This window comes from Balaenoptera physalus, assembly GCF_965194825.1.
Source record: "Balaenoptera physalus genome assembly, chromosome: 5".
Taxonomy (NCBI): domain Eukaryota; kingdom Metazoa; phylum Chordata; class Mammalia; order Artiodactyla; family Balaenopteridae; genus Balaenoptera; species Balaenoptera physalus.
Window position 1 is genome coordinate 8,267,483 of NC_138884.1, and position 21,726 is coordinate 8,289,208.

At 37.6% G+C, this 21,726-nt stretch overlaps 2 protein-coding genes across 2 annotated transcripts in view; one reads left to right on the plus strand and one right to left on the minus strand.

Annotated features, from left to right (window-relative positions):
- LOC309660803 (uncharacterized protein) overlaps positions 1-21,726 on the minus strand; it is a 576,745-nt gene that overhangs the window by 240,202 nt on the left and 314,817 nt on the right. The window lies entirely within an intron of this gene.
- SMIM31 (small integral membrane protein 31) overlaps positions 13,538-21,726 on the plus strand; it is a 63,390-nt gene continuing 55,201 nt past the window's right edge. Inside the window, exon 1 of the mRNA XM_082461936.1 lies at positions 13,538-20,843. The gene's annotated coding sequence lies outside the window, so the exon portion shown is untranslated. The remainder of the gene's footprint in view (positions 20,844-21,726) is intronic.

The following is a 21,726-nucleotide window of genomic DNA, read 5'->3' on the forward strand; positions in this document are numbered from 1 at the left end:
CAACTCGGCCCGTGAGCCACAATTACTGAGCCTGCACGTCTGGAGCCTGTGCTCGGCAACGAGAGGCCGCGATAGTGAGAGGCCTGCGCACCGCGATGAAGAGTGGCCCCCGCACCGCGATGAAGAGTGGCCCCCGCTTGCCACAACTAGAGAAAGCCCTCGCACAGAAACGAAGACCCAACACAGCCAAAAAATAAATAAATAAATTAATTAATTAATTAATTAATTATTTTAAAAAAAAGGTGTGCTTATTTTTACTCTTTACATTGGTTACAATACATAGATTATTTTAATAATTTTTAAACAAAAAATCTTTTAAAATATGTTGTTTAAATTAGCACAAACTTTTAAAAATAGAAATACATCTAGAAAGGAAACATATGGAAACATTTTCAATCTTATTGGTGATAAACAAAATTCAAAAACACTTAAGAAAGTGGTACCACCTTTTTTATAAACAATTTTATTGATATATAATTCCCATACCATACAATTCATCATTTAAAGCATACAATTCAATGGCTTTTGGTATATTCACAAAGTTGTACAACCATCACCACAGTCAATTTTTGAATATTTTCATCTCCCCAAAAAGCACCATATTTCCCCGCAAACCACCCTGCCTTAGGCAACCACTAATCTACTTTCTAGCTCTATAGATGTGCTCGTTATGGACATTTTATATAAATGGACATACAATATGTGGGTTTCTGTGACTCGCCCTTTTAATTTAGCAATATTTTCAAGTTCATCCATGTGGTTAGCAAGTATCAGTAGTGCAGGTGGTATCATTTTTATCTAATAAATGATTTTTTAAACCTTACCAAGATGGTGTTAGTGAAATGGCCCCCTGTTTATCACTTGTATCTTAGTTTTACAAAGGAACTTGATAATATGCAGCAAGAGTCTGAAGGAATCCCTTCTTAACCAAACTTTAATGAGGCCCCTTTAAGCTATCTTTTTTTTTTCATGGAAAGATTCTTATTTTATTTTTTTGTATGAGTTTATTTAAATGTATTTATCTTAAGTATGACTGACCTACCACACTATGTTAGTTCCAGAGGCACACACACCGTGATGTGATCTTTCTATACATCACAAAATGATCACCATGATAAGTCTAGTTACCACCTGTCACCATACAAGGTTATTACAGTATTTTTTTTTATTACAGTATTTTTTATTGTATTTCTCACACTCTACATTTCATCCCCATGAACTCATTTATATTGTAACAGGAAGTTTGTACCTCTTAATGTCCCTCACCTGTTTCACTCCCCCACCCCCAACTCTGGCAACTACCTGTTTGTCCTGTTTTATTATGTTTGTTCATTTGTTTTGTGTTTTAATTTACGTGTATAAGTGAACTCATATATTTTATCCTTCTCTGTCTGACTTATTTCACCGAGCATAAGTACCCTTTAGGTCCAACCACGTTGCTCCAAATGGCAAGATTTCATTCTTTATATGACTAAGTAATATTCCATTGGGTGTGCGTGTGTGTGTGTGTGTGTGTATATATATATATCACATTTTCTTTATCCATTCATCTATCAATGGACACTTAGGTTGCTTCCATATCTCAGCTATTGTAAGTAATGCTGTAATGAACATAGGGGCGTATGTATCTTTTTGAATTAGCGTTTTTGCTTCTTCCTAAAAATACCCAGAAGTGGAATTGATGGACTGTATAACAGTTTTATTTTTAACTTTTTAAGGAACTTCCACACTGTTTTCCTTAGTGGCTGCACCAATTTACATTTGTGCCAACAGTGAGTGAGGGCTCCCCTTTCTCCACACCCTCACCAACACTTGGCTTTTTGATAATATCCATTCTGACTGGTGTGAGGTGATATCTCGTTGTGGCTTTGATTTGTATTTCCCTGATGATTAGTAATGTTCAACATCTTTTCATATGTCCGTTGGCCATCTATATGTCTTCTTTGGAAAAATGTCTGTTCAGGTCCTCTGCCCATGTTTTAATAGGGTTACTTGTTTTTTTGATGTTGTGTTGTATGAGTTCTTTATATATTTTGGATATTAGCTTCTTAATGGATATATCAGTGCAAATATATTCTCCCATTCAGTAGGCTGCCTTTTCATTTTGTTGATAGTTTCCTTCACTAAGCAAAAGATTTTTAGTTCCCATTTTTGCTTTTTTTCCCCTTGCCTGAGGAGAGAGATCCAGAAAAATATTTCTAAGAACAATATAAAAGCGTGTACTGTCTATGTTTTCTTCTAGAAGTTTACATTTCAAGTATTTAATCCATTGTGAGTTTATTTTTGTATATGGTATGAGAAAGTATTCCATTTTGATTCTTCTGCATATAGCTGTCCAATTTTCCCAGCACCATTTATTGAAAAGACTGTCTTTTCCCCATTGTATATCCTTGCCTTCTTTGTTGTAGATTATTGACCATAGGTGCATGGGTTTATTTCTTGCCTCTCTATTCTGTTCCATTGGCCTATGTGTTTGTTTTTGTGCCAGTACCATACTATTTTGATTACTGTAGCTTTGTACTGTAGTCTAAAGTCAGGGAGTGTGATTCCTCCAGCTCTATTCTTCTTTCTCAAGATTGTTTTGGCTACTCGTGTGCTTTGTGTTTCCATACAAATTTTAGAATTATTTGTTCTAGTTCTGTGAAAAATGTCATTGGTATTTTGATAGGGAGTGCTTTGAATCTGTAGGTTGCCTTGGGTAGTATGGTCATTTTAAAGATATTAATTCTTCCAGTCCAATTTTGTTGTTAGTGTATAGAAATGCTCAGATTCCTGTATATTAATTTTGTAACCTGCAACTTTACTGAATTCATTAATGAGCTCTTGTAGTTTTCTGGTGGCGTCTTTAGGATTTTCTATGAATAGTCTCATGTCATCTGCAAACAGTGACAGTTTTACTTCTTTCTTTCCAATCTGGACTCCTGTTATTTTTTTTTCTTGCCTGATTGCCGTGGCTAGGACTTCCAATACTATGTTGAATAAAAGTGGTGTTGGTGGACAGCCTCGTCTTGTTCCTTATCTCAGAGGAAATTCTTTCAGTTTATTAATTTTTTCTTGAGTATTTTACATCTATGTTCTTCTTGGCCTGTAATTTTATTTTTTGTGTGTGTGTGTATTGTGTTTGTGTGGTTTTGGCATAAGGGTAATGCTGGCCTTGTATCAATAGAATAAGTTCAGAAGAATTCCTTCCTCTTCGTTTTTTTAATAGTTTGAGAAAGATGGGTATTAACTCTTCTTTATATGTTTGGTAGCATTCACCTGGGAAGCTGGTCCTGGACTTTTGGTTGTTTTTTGACTATTGATTCAGTTTCATTACTGGTAATCAGTTTGTTCATATTTTCCATTTTCTTCCTGATTCAGTCATGGAAGACTGTATACTTCTAGGAATTTGTCCATTTCTTCTAGGTTGTTCAATTTATTGGTAATTATTCATAGTAAATATTATGATCTTTTATATTTCTGTGGTGTTGGTTATAACTTCTTTTATTTCATTTCTGATTTTATTTATATGGGCTCTCTCTTTTTTTCTTGATGAGTCTAGGTAAAGGTTTATCAATTTTCTTTATCTTTTCAAAGAACCAGCTCTTAGTTTCATTGATCTTTTCTATTAGTTTTTTTTTTTCTTTGGTTTCCATTTCATTTATTTCTGCTTTGATGTTTATTCTTTCTTTTTACTAACTTTGGGTTTTGTTTGTTCTTTATCTAGTGTCTTTAGGTGTATGTTTAGCTTATTTCTTTGAGATTTTTCTTGTTTCCTCAGGTGGGCATGTATTGCTATGAATCTCCTTCTTAAAACTGCTTTTGCTGCATCCAATAAATTTTGGACCATTGTTTCCATTGCTTCCATTTTCATTTGTCTCCAGCATTTTTTATTTCTTCTTTGATTTCTTCAGTGACCTATTTGTTGTTTAGTAGTATATTATTTATTATAGTAGTATATTATTTAGCTTCCATGTGTTTGTGATTTTGCAGTTTTTTCTTGTAGTTGAGTTTTAGTCTTTAGCTCCGGGACCAGAAAATGATGCTTGATGTGATTTCAATCTTCCTAAATTTAGTGAAACTTGTTTTGTTGCCTAGCATGTGATCTATCCTGGAGAATGCTCCATATGTACTAAAAAAGAATGTATATTCTGCTGTCTTTGGAAGGAATGTTATATATATCTATTTAGTCCATCTGGTATAATGTGTCATTTAAAGCCACTGTTTCCTTATTGATTTTCTGTCTGGAGGATCTGCCCATTGATGTAAGCAGGTGGTTAAAGTCCCCCACTATTATTGTGTTACCATCAATTTCTCCTTTTATGTCTGTTAACATTTGCTTTATGTATCAATATTTGCATTATGTATGTATATGGGTGCTTCATATGTATTTACAATTGTTATATCTTCATGTTGGATTGATCCCTTTATCATTTTGTAATGTCTCTCTTTGTCTTGTTACAGTCTTTGTTTTAAAGTCTATTTTATCAATATAAGTATTGCTACCCCAGCTTTCTTTTTGTTTTTATTTGCATGGAGTACATTTTTCCAACCCCTCAATTTCAGTTTGTGTGTATATTCAGATCTGAAGTGATTCTCTTGTAGGCAGCATATATATGGGTCATGATTCTTTATCCATTCAGCCACTCTGTGTCTTTTGATTGGAGTCTTTAGTCCATATACTGTTAAGGTAATTATTGACATGTATGTACTTATTGCCTTTTGTTAATTGCTTTCTGGTTGTTTTTATAGTTATTTTTGGTTCCTTTCTTCTTTTTTTGCTCTCCTCCCTTGTTATTTGATGACCATCTTTAGTATTATGTTTGAACTCCTTTCCATTTTTCTGTGTGTTTTTCATGTGTATCTATTATAGATTTGGGAGGTTACTATGAGGTTCATATATAAATATTTATATATTTATATTTATATGATTATTTTAAGTTGATATCTTAAGTTTGAACGCATTCTAGCAACTCTGCATTTTTACTCCCCCTCCCCACATTTAATGTTTTTGATGTCATATTTTCCATCTTTTTGTTTTGTGTATCACTTAACTACTTATTGTGGATATAGATGACTTTACTACCACTGCCTTTTAACCTCCCTGCTAGCTTTATAAGTGATTGATCTACTACTCTTACTGTATATTTGCCTTAACCAATGAGATTGTTCCTTTTATGATTTTAATATTTCTACGTTCGTCTTCTGTTTTCCTCTTAGAGAAGTGCCTATAACAATTCTTGTAAATGCAGTTTAATGGTGCTGAAATATTTTAGCTTTTGCTTGTTTGTAAAACTCCTGAACTCTCCTTCAAATCAGAATGATAATTTTGCCTGGTAGAGTATTCTTGGTTGTAGGTTTTCCTTTTCATCACTTTAAATTTATTGTGCCACTTCCTTCTGACCTGCAGATTTTCTGCTGTAAAGTCAGCTCATAGTCTTATGGAGTTCTGTTGTATGCAACTAAATTGCTTTTCCCTTGCTGCTTTTAACATCCTCTATCTCTAATTTTTGCCATTTTATTTACAATGTGTCTTGGTGTAGACCTCTTTGGGTTGATTCTGTTTGGGACTCTCTGTGCTTCCTGGACCCGGATGTCTATTTCTTTTCCAAGGTTAGGGAACTTTTCAGCTATTTTCTCTTCAAAATTTTCTCTGCCCCCTTTTCTCTCTCTTCTCCTTCTGGGACCCCTATAATGTGAAAGTTAGTACACTTGATGTTGCCCCAGACATCTCTTAAAATATCCTCATTTTTTAAATTCTTTTTTGTTGTTTATGTTCAGCTTGGGGTCCCAGTATGGTTGGCCATGGAGCCCGAGTCTCCTGGGGGTGACCCCAGCCCACTGGGGGCCAGTGTCATGTCCTGGGGCAGCTTTCTGGGAGGCCTGGGGGAGCCCAGGGCTGGTGCTGGCCTGCTTGTGGCTGGGACTGAGGTCCCTGGCTGCTTGGCCTGGGGGGTCCTGCCCTGGGGGGGTGCCAACTGACTGGGTCCCAGTGCTAACAGTCTAGAGAATGGACTCCAAAATGGCACGTGCCAGCACCACTGTCCACATGGTAGAACAAGCTCCCCAGAATGGCTGCCTCCAGCATCTATGTCCCCAGGGGAGTCCCACATGCCTCCTTCATCTGCAGAAGGTTCTCCACGATCAGCAAATGGTTCTGACCCAGGCTTTTTTCAAACTACAGTCTCTGGGCTGGAATTCAGAGCATGTGAGATTTTGTGTGCACCCTTTAAGAGTGGAGTATCTCTTTCCTACAGCCCTCCAGCTCTCCTGAATCCAAGGCCCACTGGCCTTCAAAGCAAAACTTTCTGGGAGCTTGTCTGCTCACTGCAGGACCCCTGGGCTGGGGACCCCAATGTGGGGCTCAGATCCCTTGCTTTCTGGGGACAACCTCGGCAATTGTAATTATCCTCCTGTCTGTGGGTTGCCTACCAAGTGTGGATTTGACTATAATGCATCTCCACCCCTCCTACACATCTCATTGTAGTTCCTTCTTTATATCTTTAGTTGTGGGAAATCTTTCCTGCTCATATTCAGGTCATTCTGATCAATAATTGCTCTGTAAATAGCTATAATTTTGGTGTGCCCATGGGAGGAGGAGAGCTCAGTGTCTCCCTACTTCACCACCTTGGTCACACCTTCCTGAGCCATCTTTTTGACTGGACCTGATTCTTGGCTTGTGGTTCTTGACCTGCTGAGCTTACTTTAGCAAGAACCCCCTACCCTTCATATCTAATAAAGTTCCTCATCCCCTACACTATTGATACATAATCAGCTTCTCCTCCTCTCCTCCTTGGTATCTCATCAAGTTTCTTTCAGTAATCTTCCATCCACTGATTCCCTCACTCTAACCATTTTGATCCCCAGCTGCCCTTGTACTCTGACCTGAGTTCAGTTTTACACTGAAGTCTCTCTACTTTATGCAGTAGTTCAAATAAAGTCTGTCTTGACATTTTTAACAAGTGTCTGGTGTGATTTCTCTTTGACAAGTCCTAAAAATATTAAACAACATTTCACTCAATAATTTCATCTCTGAGAGTTTGTCTTAAAGAAATAAGTCTGAGTCCAGTAAAAAGATTTATTAATGAATTTGATGGTAGTCAGTAAAATAGTAAAGGAATAGAAACAGATAGTCAATTTAAAATATCCAACATTAGGGGCATGAGTGAGCAAACCAAGATGTAGTAATTCAGTGGTATATACTGTAGCCACAGGTTATAAAGCAACATGAAAAAAATTAATTGTATTACTGAAGTGCTTCGCATAAATTTATAAACACTGTAGTTTTAAAGTATTTTTAAATGTAAATGTGGTTTTTCCTAAAGTCAATGACATTTTAAAATTGGGGTTATTAAATATGAAAATAAATGTAAGAGATATAATAATCATATGCAATGTGTGGATCTTGTTTGGGATCTGGTTTGAACAAAATAAATGTAAAAAGATATTTTGGGAATAATGGAATTTTTAATACGGACTGGCCTTTGTATTATGTAAATATATATTACACTTTACATTGTGGGGGAATATGGTCCTTAATTTTTAGGAATATAAAATGAGCTAAGCAGAGAAAAGATTTAAAAAATGTATAAAGCCTAACTCCAGTTCCCTATAGCCTGGCTGCTAGTTCCTTTCTGTAGCTAGCATCATATTTACCAATATATTTTAAACCAAGGCATGAAAAAAAAATTAAATAAACAAAAATAAAATGAGCTAAGGATGAAATATTACAATGGCTGAGATTTTCTTTAAAATTCTCCTGCAAAGAAAAAAATTAGATGAACAAATATGGAAATCTGTTAATAATTTTATATCTAGGTGTTCAAGTTATCTATTGCTTTTAAACAAACCATGTAGAAACAAGGTCTTAAAGTAATAACAATCATTATTTTACTCACAAATTTGGTGGTCGCCTTGAATCCAGGGTCTGTCCTGCAGTTGTAGTCAGATGGTGGCTCTACCTGGGTCGTTCTTCACACAAAAAGATGGGGGCTGGAAGAGCTGGACTCCTCCTCTCTTTCCCTCACCCCTTCTCTTTCTCTCTCCCAAGTGGTTTCTATCCTTGGTGACCTCAGAGAAAACAGACTTCTTACACGGCAGCTGAGGCTCTCAGAACAAGGTCCCAAAAGAAACCAGCATGAGCCTTGTGTTCTTTTTTTACCATATAGAAGTTACACAGCATCACTTCACTTCTACTGTAGACAACTGGTCCACTCAGGTCAAGTGGAAGGATCATAGACTCCAGCTTTTGATGGTAGAGTGGCAAAGTCATATTGTAAGAAGAGCATTCGAGATAGAAGATACTGTCCCAGCCATCTTTTTTTTTTTTTTTTAATTTTTATTTATTTATTTATTTTTGGCTGTGTTGGGTCTTCATTTCTGTGCGAGGGCTTTCTCTAGTTGTGGCAAGCGGGGGCCACTCTTCATCGCGGTGTGGGGGCCTCTCACTATCGCGGCCTCTCTTGTTGCAGAGCACAGGCTCCAGTCGCGGAGGCTCAGTAGTTGTGGCTCATGGGCCTAGTTGCTCCGTGGCATGTGGGATCTTCCCAGACCAGGGCTCAAACCCGTGTCCCCTGCATTGGCAGGCAGATTCTCAATGACTGCGCCACCAGGGAAGCCCCGAGCCATCTTTTCAAAATAATATCTGCCACACTAGGTGATGGATATTGGAGATTTGTCATCATATTGTCTGTTATATATTTTGAAATAGTTACTTTTGGAATTGAGGAAAAAACTAAAAGGAAATGCATCAAAGTGTGCACAGAAAGCCTGTTAAATAATTTTTCATCCTCTTAAATTGCCTATAATGTTGTATTAATTCTATAACTTAATATAAAAATATAATTTAAAAGAAATATTATCTTAATCCCTTCCCAATAGCCAAAAGTAGTCAGGATGTTCTAATATTCTAAAATTAAGTCATAATAAACATTATTAATGAAAGTTACTGCCATTTCCTTATTTCTTTTACATTTTTTTAAAAACTATTGTTAGGTTGGAGCAGAGAGAGGTTAGGATTTATATCCCAGCTTAGATAATTACAAGATTGTATTTAAATCAGGCATCCAGGGACAATGGATGAGTTAGTATGTGAATCATCTATAAAATGGTGTGCAAAATTTGGTGGATGTGCTTCAGTACATCTCATGCGGGGAGAGGATCCATAGATTTTATCAACTTCTGGGATCAAAAATTTAAGGATCACGATTGCTATTCCTGTTGTTGTTAAAAAAGTGTAACTTTTTTTCTAGCTCTGCGGATTCACTGAAACATAGATCACGTTTCTACCTCTCTTAATCAGTTATCTTCCCTTCATCATCCCCTACCTTGTTCACTCCTACCTGCATAAATTATACTCTCCAACTTCTCCCCAAAGCCATAAGATTAGAGGGGGACATAAACTCTGGCCATCCTTTTAATAATATCCAATGAATATTCACAGGTCTGTGACTCTATATCTTTAAATCTGAGTATCTGAGGAAGAATATTCCTGGATGCTACAACCCTCTACCCAATGATACATTAGACTATGTTTTGTTAACAGTTGGTGCTACTAAAAAAAAATCACCAGATTGGCATTTTACCAGCTTCTCTATGTTTTTTACCAAGAGAATTTGGGTCATATTCTAAATCAGCTTTTTTTTTAGGTTTGGATACCCTGTTCAAATTATTGGCTCTATATCTTACTAGGTTGTCTAGGTTGGGCAGCATTTATGTTGTTTTGCAAGAGAAAACTTCAGCAATTGATTTTAGTTGTTTTCTCTTATTTCGGAAAAAAAAAAATCTCATGAGGAATGAAAAAATGAAACCAATGAGAAAACATGCAAACATGCGATTTCTAATGAGTGTTCTAAGAAACCCAGCAAGATGTTTCCGAGTCACTTTGAGTACCTCCCTGAGCAAGTCCATTCACTTCTGCACTCCAACCACTAATTACTAATTCTTTGGAGGTTCCAAAGGAGAGGTTACTGATGCATGACACACACAAAGAATTCAAGCACAAAGAAAGTGTGCTGGTCCACAGTCTCTTATTTGCAATTTCAATATCCAACAACTCTGAAAATTGAAAATATTTTCCATAACTCATTTGGTGCTGAAACATGACCTGACTGGGACTCCTTTGATAATAAAACTTGACTACTTTCAGTCATTTTTCGTTCCTCTTAGCCATAAGTTTTACTGTAGAACTGTTAATAGATTGGATAACTGGCCACTCTCCTAGCCCTCCTCTGAGAGTGTTATATAACACAGAGTACCTGTCTAAAACAGAAGATTCTGAATACAAAATCCATCTAAGTCCTTGGGCTTTCTATAAAATTGTAGATCTAAGCTAACATTTATTTAATATATTTAGTCTAAATAATTTCAAACATTAAAGGACTCCAAAGACATTTTAACAATATAATAAAGATAGAAAAACGTATCAATTAACTTCATAGAGGGAATGCTTTAATGAAATAACACTCTAATGAGATTAAATGTCTTTATTAAGATCTAAAAAAGAGAGACTGGACTGGACTCTCTGCTCTTCTCTGTGAGCCAGTCTTCCTTTTCTATAAGAAATTATCCATGTTTAATGGCTGAGTAGCTTTCTCAAAATGTATTCTGCCTGAATTGGCTGGGGACTCTCAAGGCCCTTTTCAGCTTGAACTACTTCTGTCCTTTCAATCCAAGCAGACTGTGCTTCCAAAAATGCCTCTTAAAAACTTAACATGTTCCCCACTAATCTTATTAGGATTCACACCTTTATACAAAAGCCACAACCAAAGCTCTTTGGGATGCACCTACTTCCCTACCTCGGCCTGAGAGTCAGGTCACTGTGGGAAAATGTCCTTAAGATTCTTAGAAGCAACTGTCCACCTCACTGCGTCTGCAAGGCACACCCTTAAGTCTTTCTGACGGCTCAGCGATGGGGATTACAGCTGCACCCTTAACTATGTTTTTACCTTGACACAAGTGTTACTATTAATGTCCTAGATTAGGTCTTTACCCAGAGGCCCTTTCTTATCTTGAGAAAACTTAATTCCCTGGGGTACTGTCCCAAAGCTTAAGAGTACCTCTTTTTAGTTCAATTCTTTCTATCCTTTACTTTTAGCATATGTAGCTAAAAGAAACAGGAGGGACTTTCAACATTCTACATGGAATCTCCTTGGCCAAACCCATTAGCTCATTTCTACCTGCCACATTTCTGGAGGCAACATTACTGCCAAACTTTCTATGACTACATAGCAAGAGTCCTTCCTTCTCCAGCTGCCAATAATAATTTCCTAACCGTCCCTCAGGTTTCGTTAACATTGTCCTCAAGGCCCTTCCAGTATTTGCTTGCTGCCTGGTCCCAAAGCCAATGCCACAAGTTTTAGGTCTTTATTACAGCAGAAACCCAGTTCCAGATAACTTTTGTTGCATGTATCTATTACCGTGCAACAAATCAACCTAAACTTAGAGGCTCAAGACAAAAATTTATTATTACCTCTCAGCCCTGTGGCTTGTCAGGGCCCAGCTATGTGGTTCTTACTTAGGGTCACTCATATGGCTGCAGTCAGATGGCATCTGGTGTTGGAGTCATCGTGTGGACTGAACCCCTAAACTAGCTCACTTGTAAATGATGTTGACTGTCAGCTGGGAGCTCAGCTAGTACTGTTACCCAGAAAACCTGCACGTGACCTCTCCACGTAACCTGGGCCTCTCACAGCATGATGGCTGAGTTCTGAGAGCCAACATCCAAGGAGCAAGCCTTTCAAGACATCCATGTGGAGGCTGGGAAGCTACTTGTGATTTAGCCTCTGAGACACCAGAACATCCTTTCTACCTCATTCTATTGGTGAAGCAGTTCATCACCGCCAGCTCAGATTCAAGGGAGGAAAATTAGATTCTACCTCTTGCTGTGCGGAGCAGCATGCAACGTGGTATAGGAGGATTTGGTGGTGGCTTTCTTTAGACTCTCTACCGTAATAAAAAACAAGGTATTTATATAGTCTCAAAATCTCCTTCCAGTGGGAAACCTGTCAGACACTACCTTAATGAAAAGATCAATGTTAATATCACTATGAAGTATTCAACATTACTCCGTGTTCCAACCCCAAAAGCATACACTGTGTCTAATTTTGAGGAAATGTCAAACAAAACTCAACAGAGAAAATGTACTCTTCAAAGTGTCAAATCATAAAACACAAAAACGGCTAAGGGCTTGCTTCAGATTATGGACTAAGAAGGGGTGACAACTAGCAAAGCACATCCCTGGGTAGATCCTGGGCAGGGGACTTCCTTTTCTTTTTCCTTATTGCTATAAAGTAAATTATTAGGAGAATAGGCAAAATTTGAATAAGGTCTTTACTCAAGACGGATGCATTAAGTCAATACTAATTTCCTGCTTTTGATTACCATATTGAGGCTATTTAAGATTTAGGAAATACACAGTGAAATATTTAGGAGTAAAGAGTCTTTGTGTGTACAACTTACTCTCAAATGGTTCAGAAAATAATAATAACAATAATAGAAAGATAAAGCAAATGGGGTAAGATAGAAATATTTGGGGAGTTTTTTGTACTCTTCTTGTAAACTTTACGTGTTTATTGCAAAAAACAAAGCTATACATAAAACAAACAAACAAAAACCCAAGCAGATCAAACATACCAGAGAATTCAGAAATGGAATCAAAGAATGAAAACAACTGATACATAGGAAAAGATGTGATCAAACAAAATTTCATGAAACAGCAAGCATACAGTCATACAAAGTCCAAACCAAACAACTCTCTGAGGAAACTCTTTGCAGCACAAAAGACAGAGAGCTCATATTCTTAATTTACAAAAGAAATCACAATCAAACAGCAAAAGAAGAACGGCACTAAAGAAAATAGAGCAAAATGCATAAGCAGGTGCTTCACAAAACAGTAAATACAAGTAGCCAAAATAGGTAAAGCAATGCTTTAGGATTTCTGCTTAAATTACACAAGCTGAACACATATGATTTTCTCCATCCTTTCCCAAACCCCTAGTAAAATTACCGTGGAGGATTTTTTATGACCTTTGTAAAGACAAAGAGAGCATGAAATGAGACAACAAAAGACCAAAGCGATCACAAAATTTTAGAATCAAAATGCAGACAAGAAAGTGGTAACTGAGTTAGAACAGAGACGTCTAAAAATTCAGTGCCTACGGGAAGCAGCAGGTGGAAGTGGGGCAGCTAAGAAGAATCAAGCCTATTTGCTTTGCTCTGGAAAGACCCAGGAGTCGAGGCTCCAGCTGCTACTAGAAGTGCAAAGGCAGGGCAGACATGAAATGCAAATCATTCTGTTTGCCAAGCACTCCTGTCTATAGGGGGAAAAGTGTGAAATAAGGAGGCCAAAAGGCCTGTCCTCATGAAGCTAATCTTCTAATTGTTCTAATAGGGAGCTTACATTCTAATTTATATATATATATAAATTATTATAATATATAATTATTTATATAATTAAATATAATATATATTAAATATATAATAATTATATTTATATTTATATATATATATATATATATATATATATATATATATATATATATATATATATATATATATATATATATAATGTCACAAGGGCTGTGGAAAAAAGTCAGAACACAGGTAGGTAGTCGTGGTCTGGGCAGTGTGTCTTAAAGTATGGGGATCTGGAAAGCCCTTGCTGAAAAGTTGCCATATGAGCAAAAACTGAGGGAGCTGAGGGGCCAGTCATGCGAAGACCTGGTGGAAGATGGCACAGCAAATGTAAGTGTCCTGAATTGGGGCTGCGCCTGGCTTGTGGGAGCTAGTTTGGGGAAGGGGCTTAAGGACAGGCATTAGGAGGTAACCAGCAAATAACTAGGACACCATTGCAAGGTTTTTGGAATAAGACAAGGAGACTTTCAAGTGTTTGAAGCTGAAATCTGGAGAAATAAACTGAAAGTCATCTTAAAAGATCAGTTTGACTTCCAGAAACTGTTCCTCTTCCAACACAGCTAGAAAAGAACCTCTCTCCAGCTACAGGGGCAGACTAGAGGTTTACATTCTTGAAAAGTTTGAACTACAGAGCATTTCATTTCAGAGACACAACAGAGAGAGCGAAGCCCTTACTTGAGAACAGGGGGGTCCTGGAAGCCCGCTTACCAGAACTTTCTGCTTACCAGACACTTCTGCTTACTGTGTCCTCTGCTCCGACCCCTGCTCCCCCAGAAGGGCAGCCACCCAGCAGCACATGGAGGGTTTCTGTTTGGGAAAACTGGCCCGCCTAAAACAAAGGAGCTCTCTCGGCTGACATTTGGCAATCTCACAGTGATATGCCAGGTCCCTCCCCAGTCCCCCCACAGTGAAACCCAGCGGCTGACAGACCCCACCAACCTCCTAGAGCATCCAGTCAATACTCACAAACGTCATCAGCCTGTTACAAGACATTTGTGAAAAGTCTCCAACGCAAAGGAGAGACTAAAATAAGTAAACCAGAGGAGCTCAAAGGAAGCAGAGACAGCACATAATACTATGAAAAACAAAAACCTTTGGAAAAAAAACCTATAATTAATATTTGCAGAGGGAAAAAAAAAATGATTGCAACTAAGAAAAAAGAAAAAGCTGCTACCAAAAAAGAATATCCAGAGGTAGAGTGACCACTACCCTGGTTTGTCCCGGACTGCCTCTGTTTTAGCACAGAATGTCCCCCATCCCAGGAATCTCACAGTCCCAGGTAAACCAGGCCAGTTGGTGACCCCGCTAGAAAAGGAGAAAGCTCTATAAAATTAAAAATATGACGGCAGCAATATGGGGTGAGACTAGAAAACTCCAGAATCCCACAGGCTCACTGAATCATGCCATGTGCCCTGCTTCCTCTCCTCCTTCCCTAGTCTTTCCTGCTGTGACATCAAAAAACCAGCTAAGAGATGGTGCAGAAATTTATTCAATAGAAGGTAAGGTCCTGACCTCAGGTGGTGAAAGTAGTAAAAGAAAGGAAGGAACCAGCTAAGAGGTAGAATCCAAGGGGCTTAGAATCCAAGGGCCTTGGAATTTCAGAGGGAGGAAAACACCTCAGACACCATCTGGTTCAACCTTCTCTTCTTATAACCTGGTGCCTGACTCAGAGTAATAGTTGAGTACAATATCTGCTGAATAAATTAACGAATAAATGAGGAATGAGACCCAGAGATGTGCTGACACCACTAATTAGTGGCTTACCTGGCATAGGAATGTAAACCTCCTGACCCCTAAGCCAGCGCCCTCTCCGTTATGCCACACTTGGTCTCATAAAGCACAGCGAATGACTAAAACATTAATCTGAACCCTATTTTAGTGCTGTGGCTTGATTCACCTCATTTTCATCCACAGTCTCATTTATTATATGGCACATAAGAATTAATAACTTTTAAAAAAGAGATACGACTGCAGAAATAAAAAGCCGGAGGATTAGAACATGTTTTTAAAATGTAGACTCTGTCTGACAGGATTATTAATCTGAATAACAGGAATTCTGGAAAGAGAAAAAGAGAAAATAGAGGGGAGGAAATTATCAAAGAACTAAACAAGAACATTTTCTAGGAAGGAGGACTGAAAGGGCTCACTGAGAGCCCAAAACAATGTTTGGAAGAAAAGAATGGCACCCAGGGACATGGTCAAGAGTGTTCAGAAGAAATGGTCCCTAAAGCCGAGAAAGGGAGTGGGATGGGCAGAGAGAAGAGATCAGATTCAAAGGGTTTAACTGGAATCAGGAATAAGAATGACACATTTGACTGCTCAACAGCAAGGCTAGAAGCTTTAAGTCAAGGAGATCATGCCTCTAAGGTTCCAAGAGAAAATGATGTCAACATGGGCTTCTGCAGCCAGCGCGCCAGGATAAATGTGCAAGGATGTTTTCTGCACTATTGTTTGGATAAGCAAAAATTCAGAAACAGCCTAAATATCTATTATGAGCAGTGAAATCAATTATAACAAATAAACATATCATTAAATAAGTATAATAATTATACAAATAAAATATCATTATAACATTTTATAATATTCTGATCATTTCAAACAATTTACTCGACACATTTTACTGAAGAATGAAATTAATTATATGTACTGGCATGGAAAGAACTCCATTATATATTATTAGGTTTAAAAAAGTAAGTTTCAAAATAACAACGTGTGTATGAGATTTTTTATTAAAGAATATATAGATACTTGAGAAATTAATAGATATAGATATAGATATACAAGTATGGATAAAATAACTGGGAAGTGAGAACAGTCTCCATGTTATCATTGGCTGCCTTTGGAGAATAGTACTTAGAAAGTTAGCCTATACTTTTTGCTTTGTACAGTTTTATAGTAGTTGGGTTTTTTCCTTACAATGTGCAAATTATTTTTAAAATACTACGTATATTTTTCATTTCTTTGTGATGACAGCACCATCTAGTGGTCTATGTTAACTTTTAAAATATTTTAACTTTAAAATTATGTGATATTTAATAATATATTAATATTAAAATAAAAACAAATAACTACAGCAAGGGAAAAGTTTACTTTTAATAAGGCATTTTAAAATAACAAACCCTCTATTATGCTAAGTGAAGTAAGTCAGACAGAGAAAGGTAAATACACTATGATTTCACTTATATGTCGAATCTGGAAAACAAACAATGAAACAGAAACAGACTCATAGACACGGAGAATAAACTGGTGGTTGCCAGAGGGGGTGGGTGGGGACAGATGAAACAGGTGAATGGTAATTAAGAGGTAAAAACCTCCAGTTATATAATAAATAAGTCACGGGGATGTAATGTGTACATAAGGAATATAGTCAATAATATTGTAACAACTTTGTATGGTGATGGATGATAATTGGACTTTTTGTGGTGATTATGTTATAAAGTATAAAAATATTGAATCACGATGCTGTACACTTGAAACTAATATAAGACTGTATGTTAATTACAACTCTATTTTTAGAAAATGATAAGGAGTGGTCAGCCTTGAGTTGAAAATTGGTTTGAGTTGATAACTGACCTTGCGTTGATAATTGTTGAAGCTGGATAGTGGGTACATTGGAATCTCTTTGGGTACATGTTTTAATTTCTCAATTATCAAGAATTTAAAATAATTAAAACAATAAAAATAAAAGAACAAACCCTCACAACTTTATCTAAAAAAATTATATCTTAGAATAATCTCCAAGATATATGACACGGAAAAAATCAAAGTACAGAAAAATATATGTAGTAGTCTATCATTTGTACTAAAAATAAAGCAGAGTATTTTTGCATATTTGATTGTATAGGCATAAAATATCTCTGGAATCACACACCCCCCCAGTGAAGTTGGTTGTCTTTAGTGAAGATAAGTAAATGGCTAAAAAATAGGGATGAGAGGAAGACCTTTGTGTATGTTCCCTTTTGAACCTTTAGAATTTTAAACCTTAATATAAAATGCTAATTAAAAACAAAGTCCATACCTAAGGAAAATTTGCTCTTGCTCTGTGTAACTTTCAGAGTAATGATGTTATAAACACATCCCTAATATTTATATATCTTACCTGCACCACATGTTAAAGTAGGATTTTCCTCGAAATAAAACTCAAGAGGTTCACAGAACCAAATAATCTCTTTAGGGTTCAAGTCCAGAACACAACTTAAACACTCTGAGAAAAACCAAACTACCAGAAGTTCTCTACTCTGAAAAAAAAGTCATAGTTTGCTCCCCATCCTATATCCTCACCATGGTTTAAGAGGTCCAAGGTTTCCAGGTCCCTAATCAGCAGCCAGAAGCATCTCATCTCCAAAGAGGGTTCACTATTTTTTTTTTTTTTAAATGAAAGCTTATTTATTTTTGGCTGTGTTGGGTCTTCGTTTCTGTGCGAGGGCTTTCTAGTTGCGGCGAGCGGGGGCCACTCTTCATCGCGGTGCACGGGCCTCTCACTGTCGCGGTCTCTCTTGTTGTGGAGCACAAGCTCCAGACGCGTAGGCTCAGTAGTTGTGGCTCACGGGCCTAGTTGCTCCGCAGCATGTGGGATCTTCCCAGACCAGGGCTCGAACCCGTGTCCCCTGCATTGGCAGGCAGATTCTCAACCACTGCGCCACCAGGGAAGCCCAAGGGTTCACTATTAAAGGGAGCAATTGTCAAACCCCAGAAGAGAAAGCTCTGGTCACTGAGACCACAGGGTATCATCAAGGACAATGGTCTTGGACCAAACTTATTTCCCAGAGTTAATTTAGAGTAATCAACAGAAGAGCATAGGGACTTCCTTGGCAGTCCAGTGGTTAAGACTCCGTGCTTCCACCGTAGGGGGTATGATTTCAGTCCCTGGTCGGGGAACTAAGATTCCCGCATGCCACACAGTGTGGCCAAAAAAATTTTTTTGGATAAAAATAAATAAATAAATAAAACAAATAATGATTATTAAAAAAAAAAAAGAACACAATGGCTGTCAGCAAGTCCTTGACAGAGTTCTCATAATGCTCTGTAATTAAATAGAGAAGCTTAAGTTGATGGCAATGTTGGTATGAGGATTAATAGTTAGTTGAACAACATAACCAAAGAATATTGATTAATAGATTTAAATCATTTTGCAGATTTCAAGTGCGCTCTTCAGCCCATGCTTTTCAAGAGTGTTACCAGCAACTAGACAGAGAAAACAATATGCTTGGGCTTCCCTGGTGGCGCAGTGGTTGAGAATCTGCCTGCCAATGCAGGGGACACGGGTTTGAGCCCTGGTCTGGGAAGATCCCACATGCCGCGGAGCAACTGGGCCCATGAGCCACAACTACTGAGCCTGCGCGTCTGGAGCCTGTGCTCCGCAATAAGAGAGGCCGCGATAGTGAGAGGCCCGCGCACCGCGATGAAGAGTGGCCCCCGCTTGCCGCAACTAGAGAAAGCCCTCGCACAGAAACGAAGACCCAATACAGCCATAAATAAATAAATAAATAAATTAATTAAAAAAAAAAAAAAGAACCAGTCATGACAGAACCAATCATTCTGATCTCCCGTTGCCGGATTACCACTCAACCATTACCTGACTCAACATGTGTTCCCCTTATTTAAAAAAACAAAAAAACAATATGCTTATCAATTTTGTGAAAGACAGAAAGCTGTAGTAGACATTATACGACAGAAATAGATGGCCCTGACATTGTGTAAGAACTAATAAAATGGAAATTAAGAGAAAGAAATGTAAAGACTTACACCTATTTTCAAAGAAATTGTTTTCACTAGCGCAGGATACGGAAGGTCTGGTTTATCTGCAGCAGGTGTAAAAGAGACTTGGGAATGTTGGCTCATAGCAAGGATGATATTTCTGTTTATAGAAAGATCATTACCTAGAACGCAGAGGCAGTATTCCTGTTCTACTGTGTACAGAGCTGAAGCCCTGTAGATGCGAAACCCCTGGACACCACACTTCCTAGATGGACCCTTGACAAACTAGAAAGGATTTAAATGAACACAACCAGGATTCTGAGGGGATCTGAATTCATGACGGAGCGCAAATGCAGGGAGAAGAACTAGCAAACTGAAGTCTCAGATGGAACGGTAGCTGTCCTCAGACATCCCAATTGCTCCAGGTGGAAGAGGAAGTAGAAAAGTTCAATGTGCCTGAAAGGATAAAAATAAACTCTGCTGGAAGAAATTTCAGGGCGACGAAATTTGCTGTGATATAATTTCATCTTTTCTAACAGTCAGAACTCTACAAACATGGGACGGAACACCTCCAGAAGTAGCGTGTCTCTCGATGCTGGAAGCTGGAGCAAAAGAAGGAAATTTCTATGTGCAAATATTATGAAGGGCACATCCCGCCCTGGCTAGAACTTCCAGTATAACGTCCAAAGTGGCTGGATTGCCTTAGGGGAAAAGCATTCAGTATTTCACCTTTAAGTATAATGATTGCTCTCGGTTTTTATAATGCCTTTTATCAGATTGAGGAAGATTCTTTCCACTCCTAGCTTGCCGGGTATTCCGGTCATGGAAGTATTATTGAAGAGTGAAGAGGCTGACTTAGAACCCGATGGAATGTGGTCTGTGAGAGGGCTTCAAGTCTCCCCTGCTTTTTTGGACATTAATGTGGTATTTCTGGCGTTTTGGGAGAGATCACAAACTTTTATACACTGGACATAAGAATTTAGCAGCCCCTTATAATAACTCCCTCCATTCAAAGGCCTCAGTGTCGGAACATTTAAAATTGCTAAAGTCTTTCCGTAAGTGTTGCCCTTACTCCTTAATTAATTTATTCATTAATGCTTTTAAGGTAAAAAAAAAAAGATGAATAAGAGAAAGTAAAGGAATGAGACCTCTTGGTGAAGTAAACAGCAAAAGGGTTACTTTAAATGCAACAATAAAGAACAAGACAAGCTGACAACTAGCTGTAAAGTCCCAAGTGGTTGTCGAGTTAATCGTTTACCAAACTCATATTTGTTCAGCCTACATTATCCTTAAAGAAGGCTATAGAAATTGACCTGTGCTCAGGCACGTCACTCCTATAAACCACCTGCTGGACCTCCAGTGAGTGTCAGCTGAGGGCTGTCTCTGCTTGCTGATAGCTGTATATATAGTGGTATTTGCAGAAGGGTGTGATAGAAAAAGTAAATAACTGAATTGCATTCATACTGTTTCCTGTTTCCTTCTTGATTCGTCAGAAGGGTTTTTTTTTTTCCCCTTTAGGGGTACAGATTCTCCTTGGACAAATCTTAATTAAAACTCCAACTAGGAGATTACTAAACTTCGGTTAATGAAGGGGCACAAGGACACGCCTGTGTTTTCACGGACTAGTTGAGTTCAGTGAAATGTTTATTAACAGACGTGGCCCGGCCCGTCCTGACCCCAAGACACTGAAGCCTCTGTCTGAACCAGACTCATGGGTTTCTTCCTAGCCTTTCCCAGGGACAGGAATACTTCTGGTAAGTTTTTATAAACTCCTCATACTTTTTAATCTCAAAATGAAATTCTTTTTTATTAGTCTATATTAACCAGTAATATATTTCATCGCCGTAACTTTGAAATTCCACTTATTGTTCTTGCCTGGAGATTTTTTTTTTTAAGTAAAAGAAATATGGCTTAAAAGGTGGAGGAGAAATCTCCACTTTGTAGAACAGCCCCTCTGAATAGTGTTCTTCTCCTTTGCTATGATTGGTTTCTTTGTGCTAGTTTTTCTTTTTTTCCAAATTAGAAGATATGTATTTTCATTTAATTCCAAGGTGGAATTAAGCAAGTTAAATGGAATCACAAGACCTCTTACTCTGTTCCCATACTTTCCTTGTGTTGAAATATAGTGCTATATTTTGGTAAAAGCAAGAAATAATTTCAAGAGAAATATTTCTGAGGAACAGAGTTAAATAATGATTTATTTATTTTTAATTTAGAATAAAAAAGATAAACAATAACATTTCTTCCTGTGACCAACATAATTTTGCTCTAGATATTCAACCAACAACCTGAGGTAAAATGTTATGGGCTATGCCTCAAAATTCAGGTTGGATCAAACTGACGTCATTGCCTGTTGTGTCGTGTAATAAGGTACAGAAAATCCACCCAGGCTCACAGAACAACTGTCTGTTGAGACAGCGCAGCAACTACGTTATCAACAATTAAAAACAAAATTTCCCTGAGATGCAATATTTATAATCAACCTATACAAACACAGGCCAAATGCTGTTTTTCATATCTACAGGCCCAACCTAGAGCCATTTTACCTAAGATTTAGCAGCAAAGACTCTTTATTATGAAAATTTTCAAACATACAGGGAAAATGAAATAATTATACCATGAACACCCAAATACCTA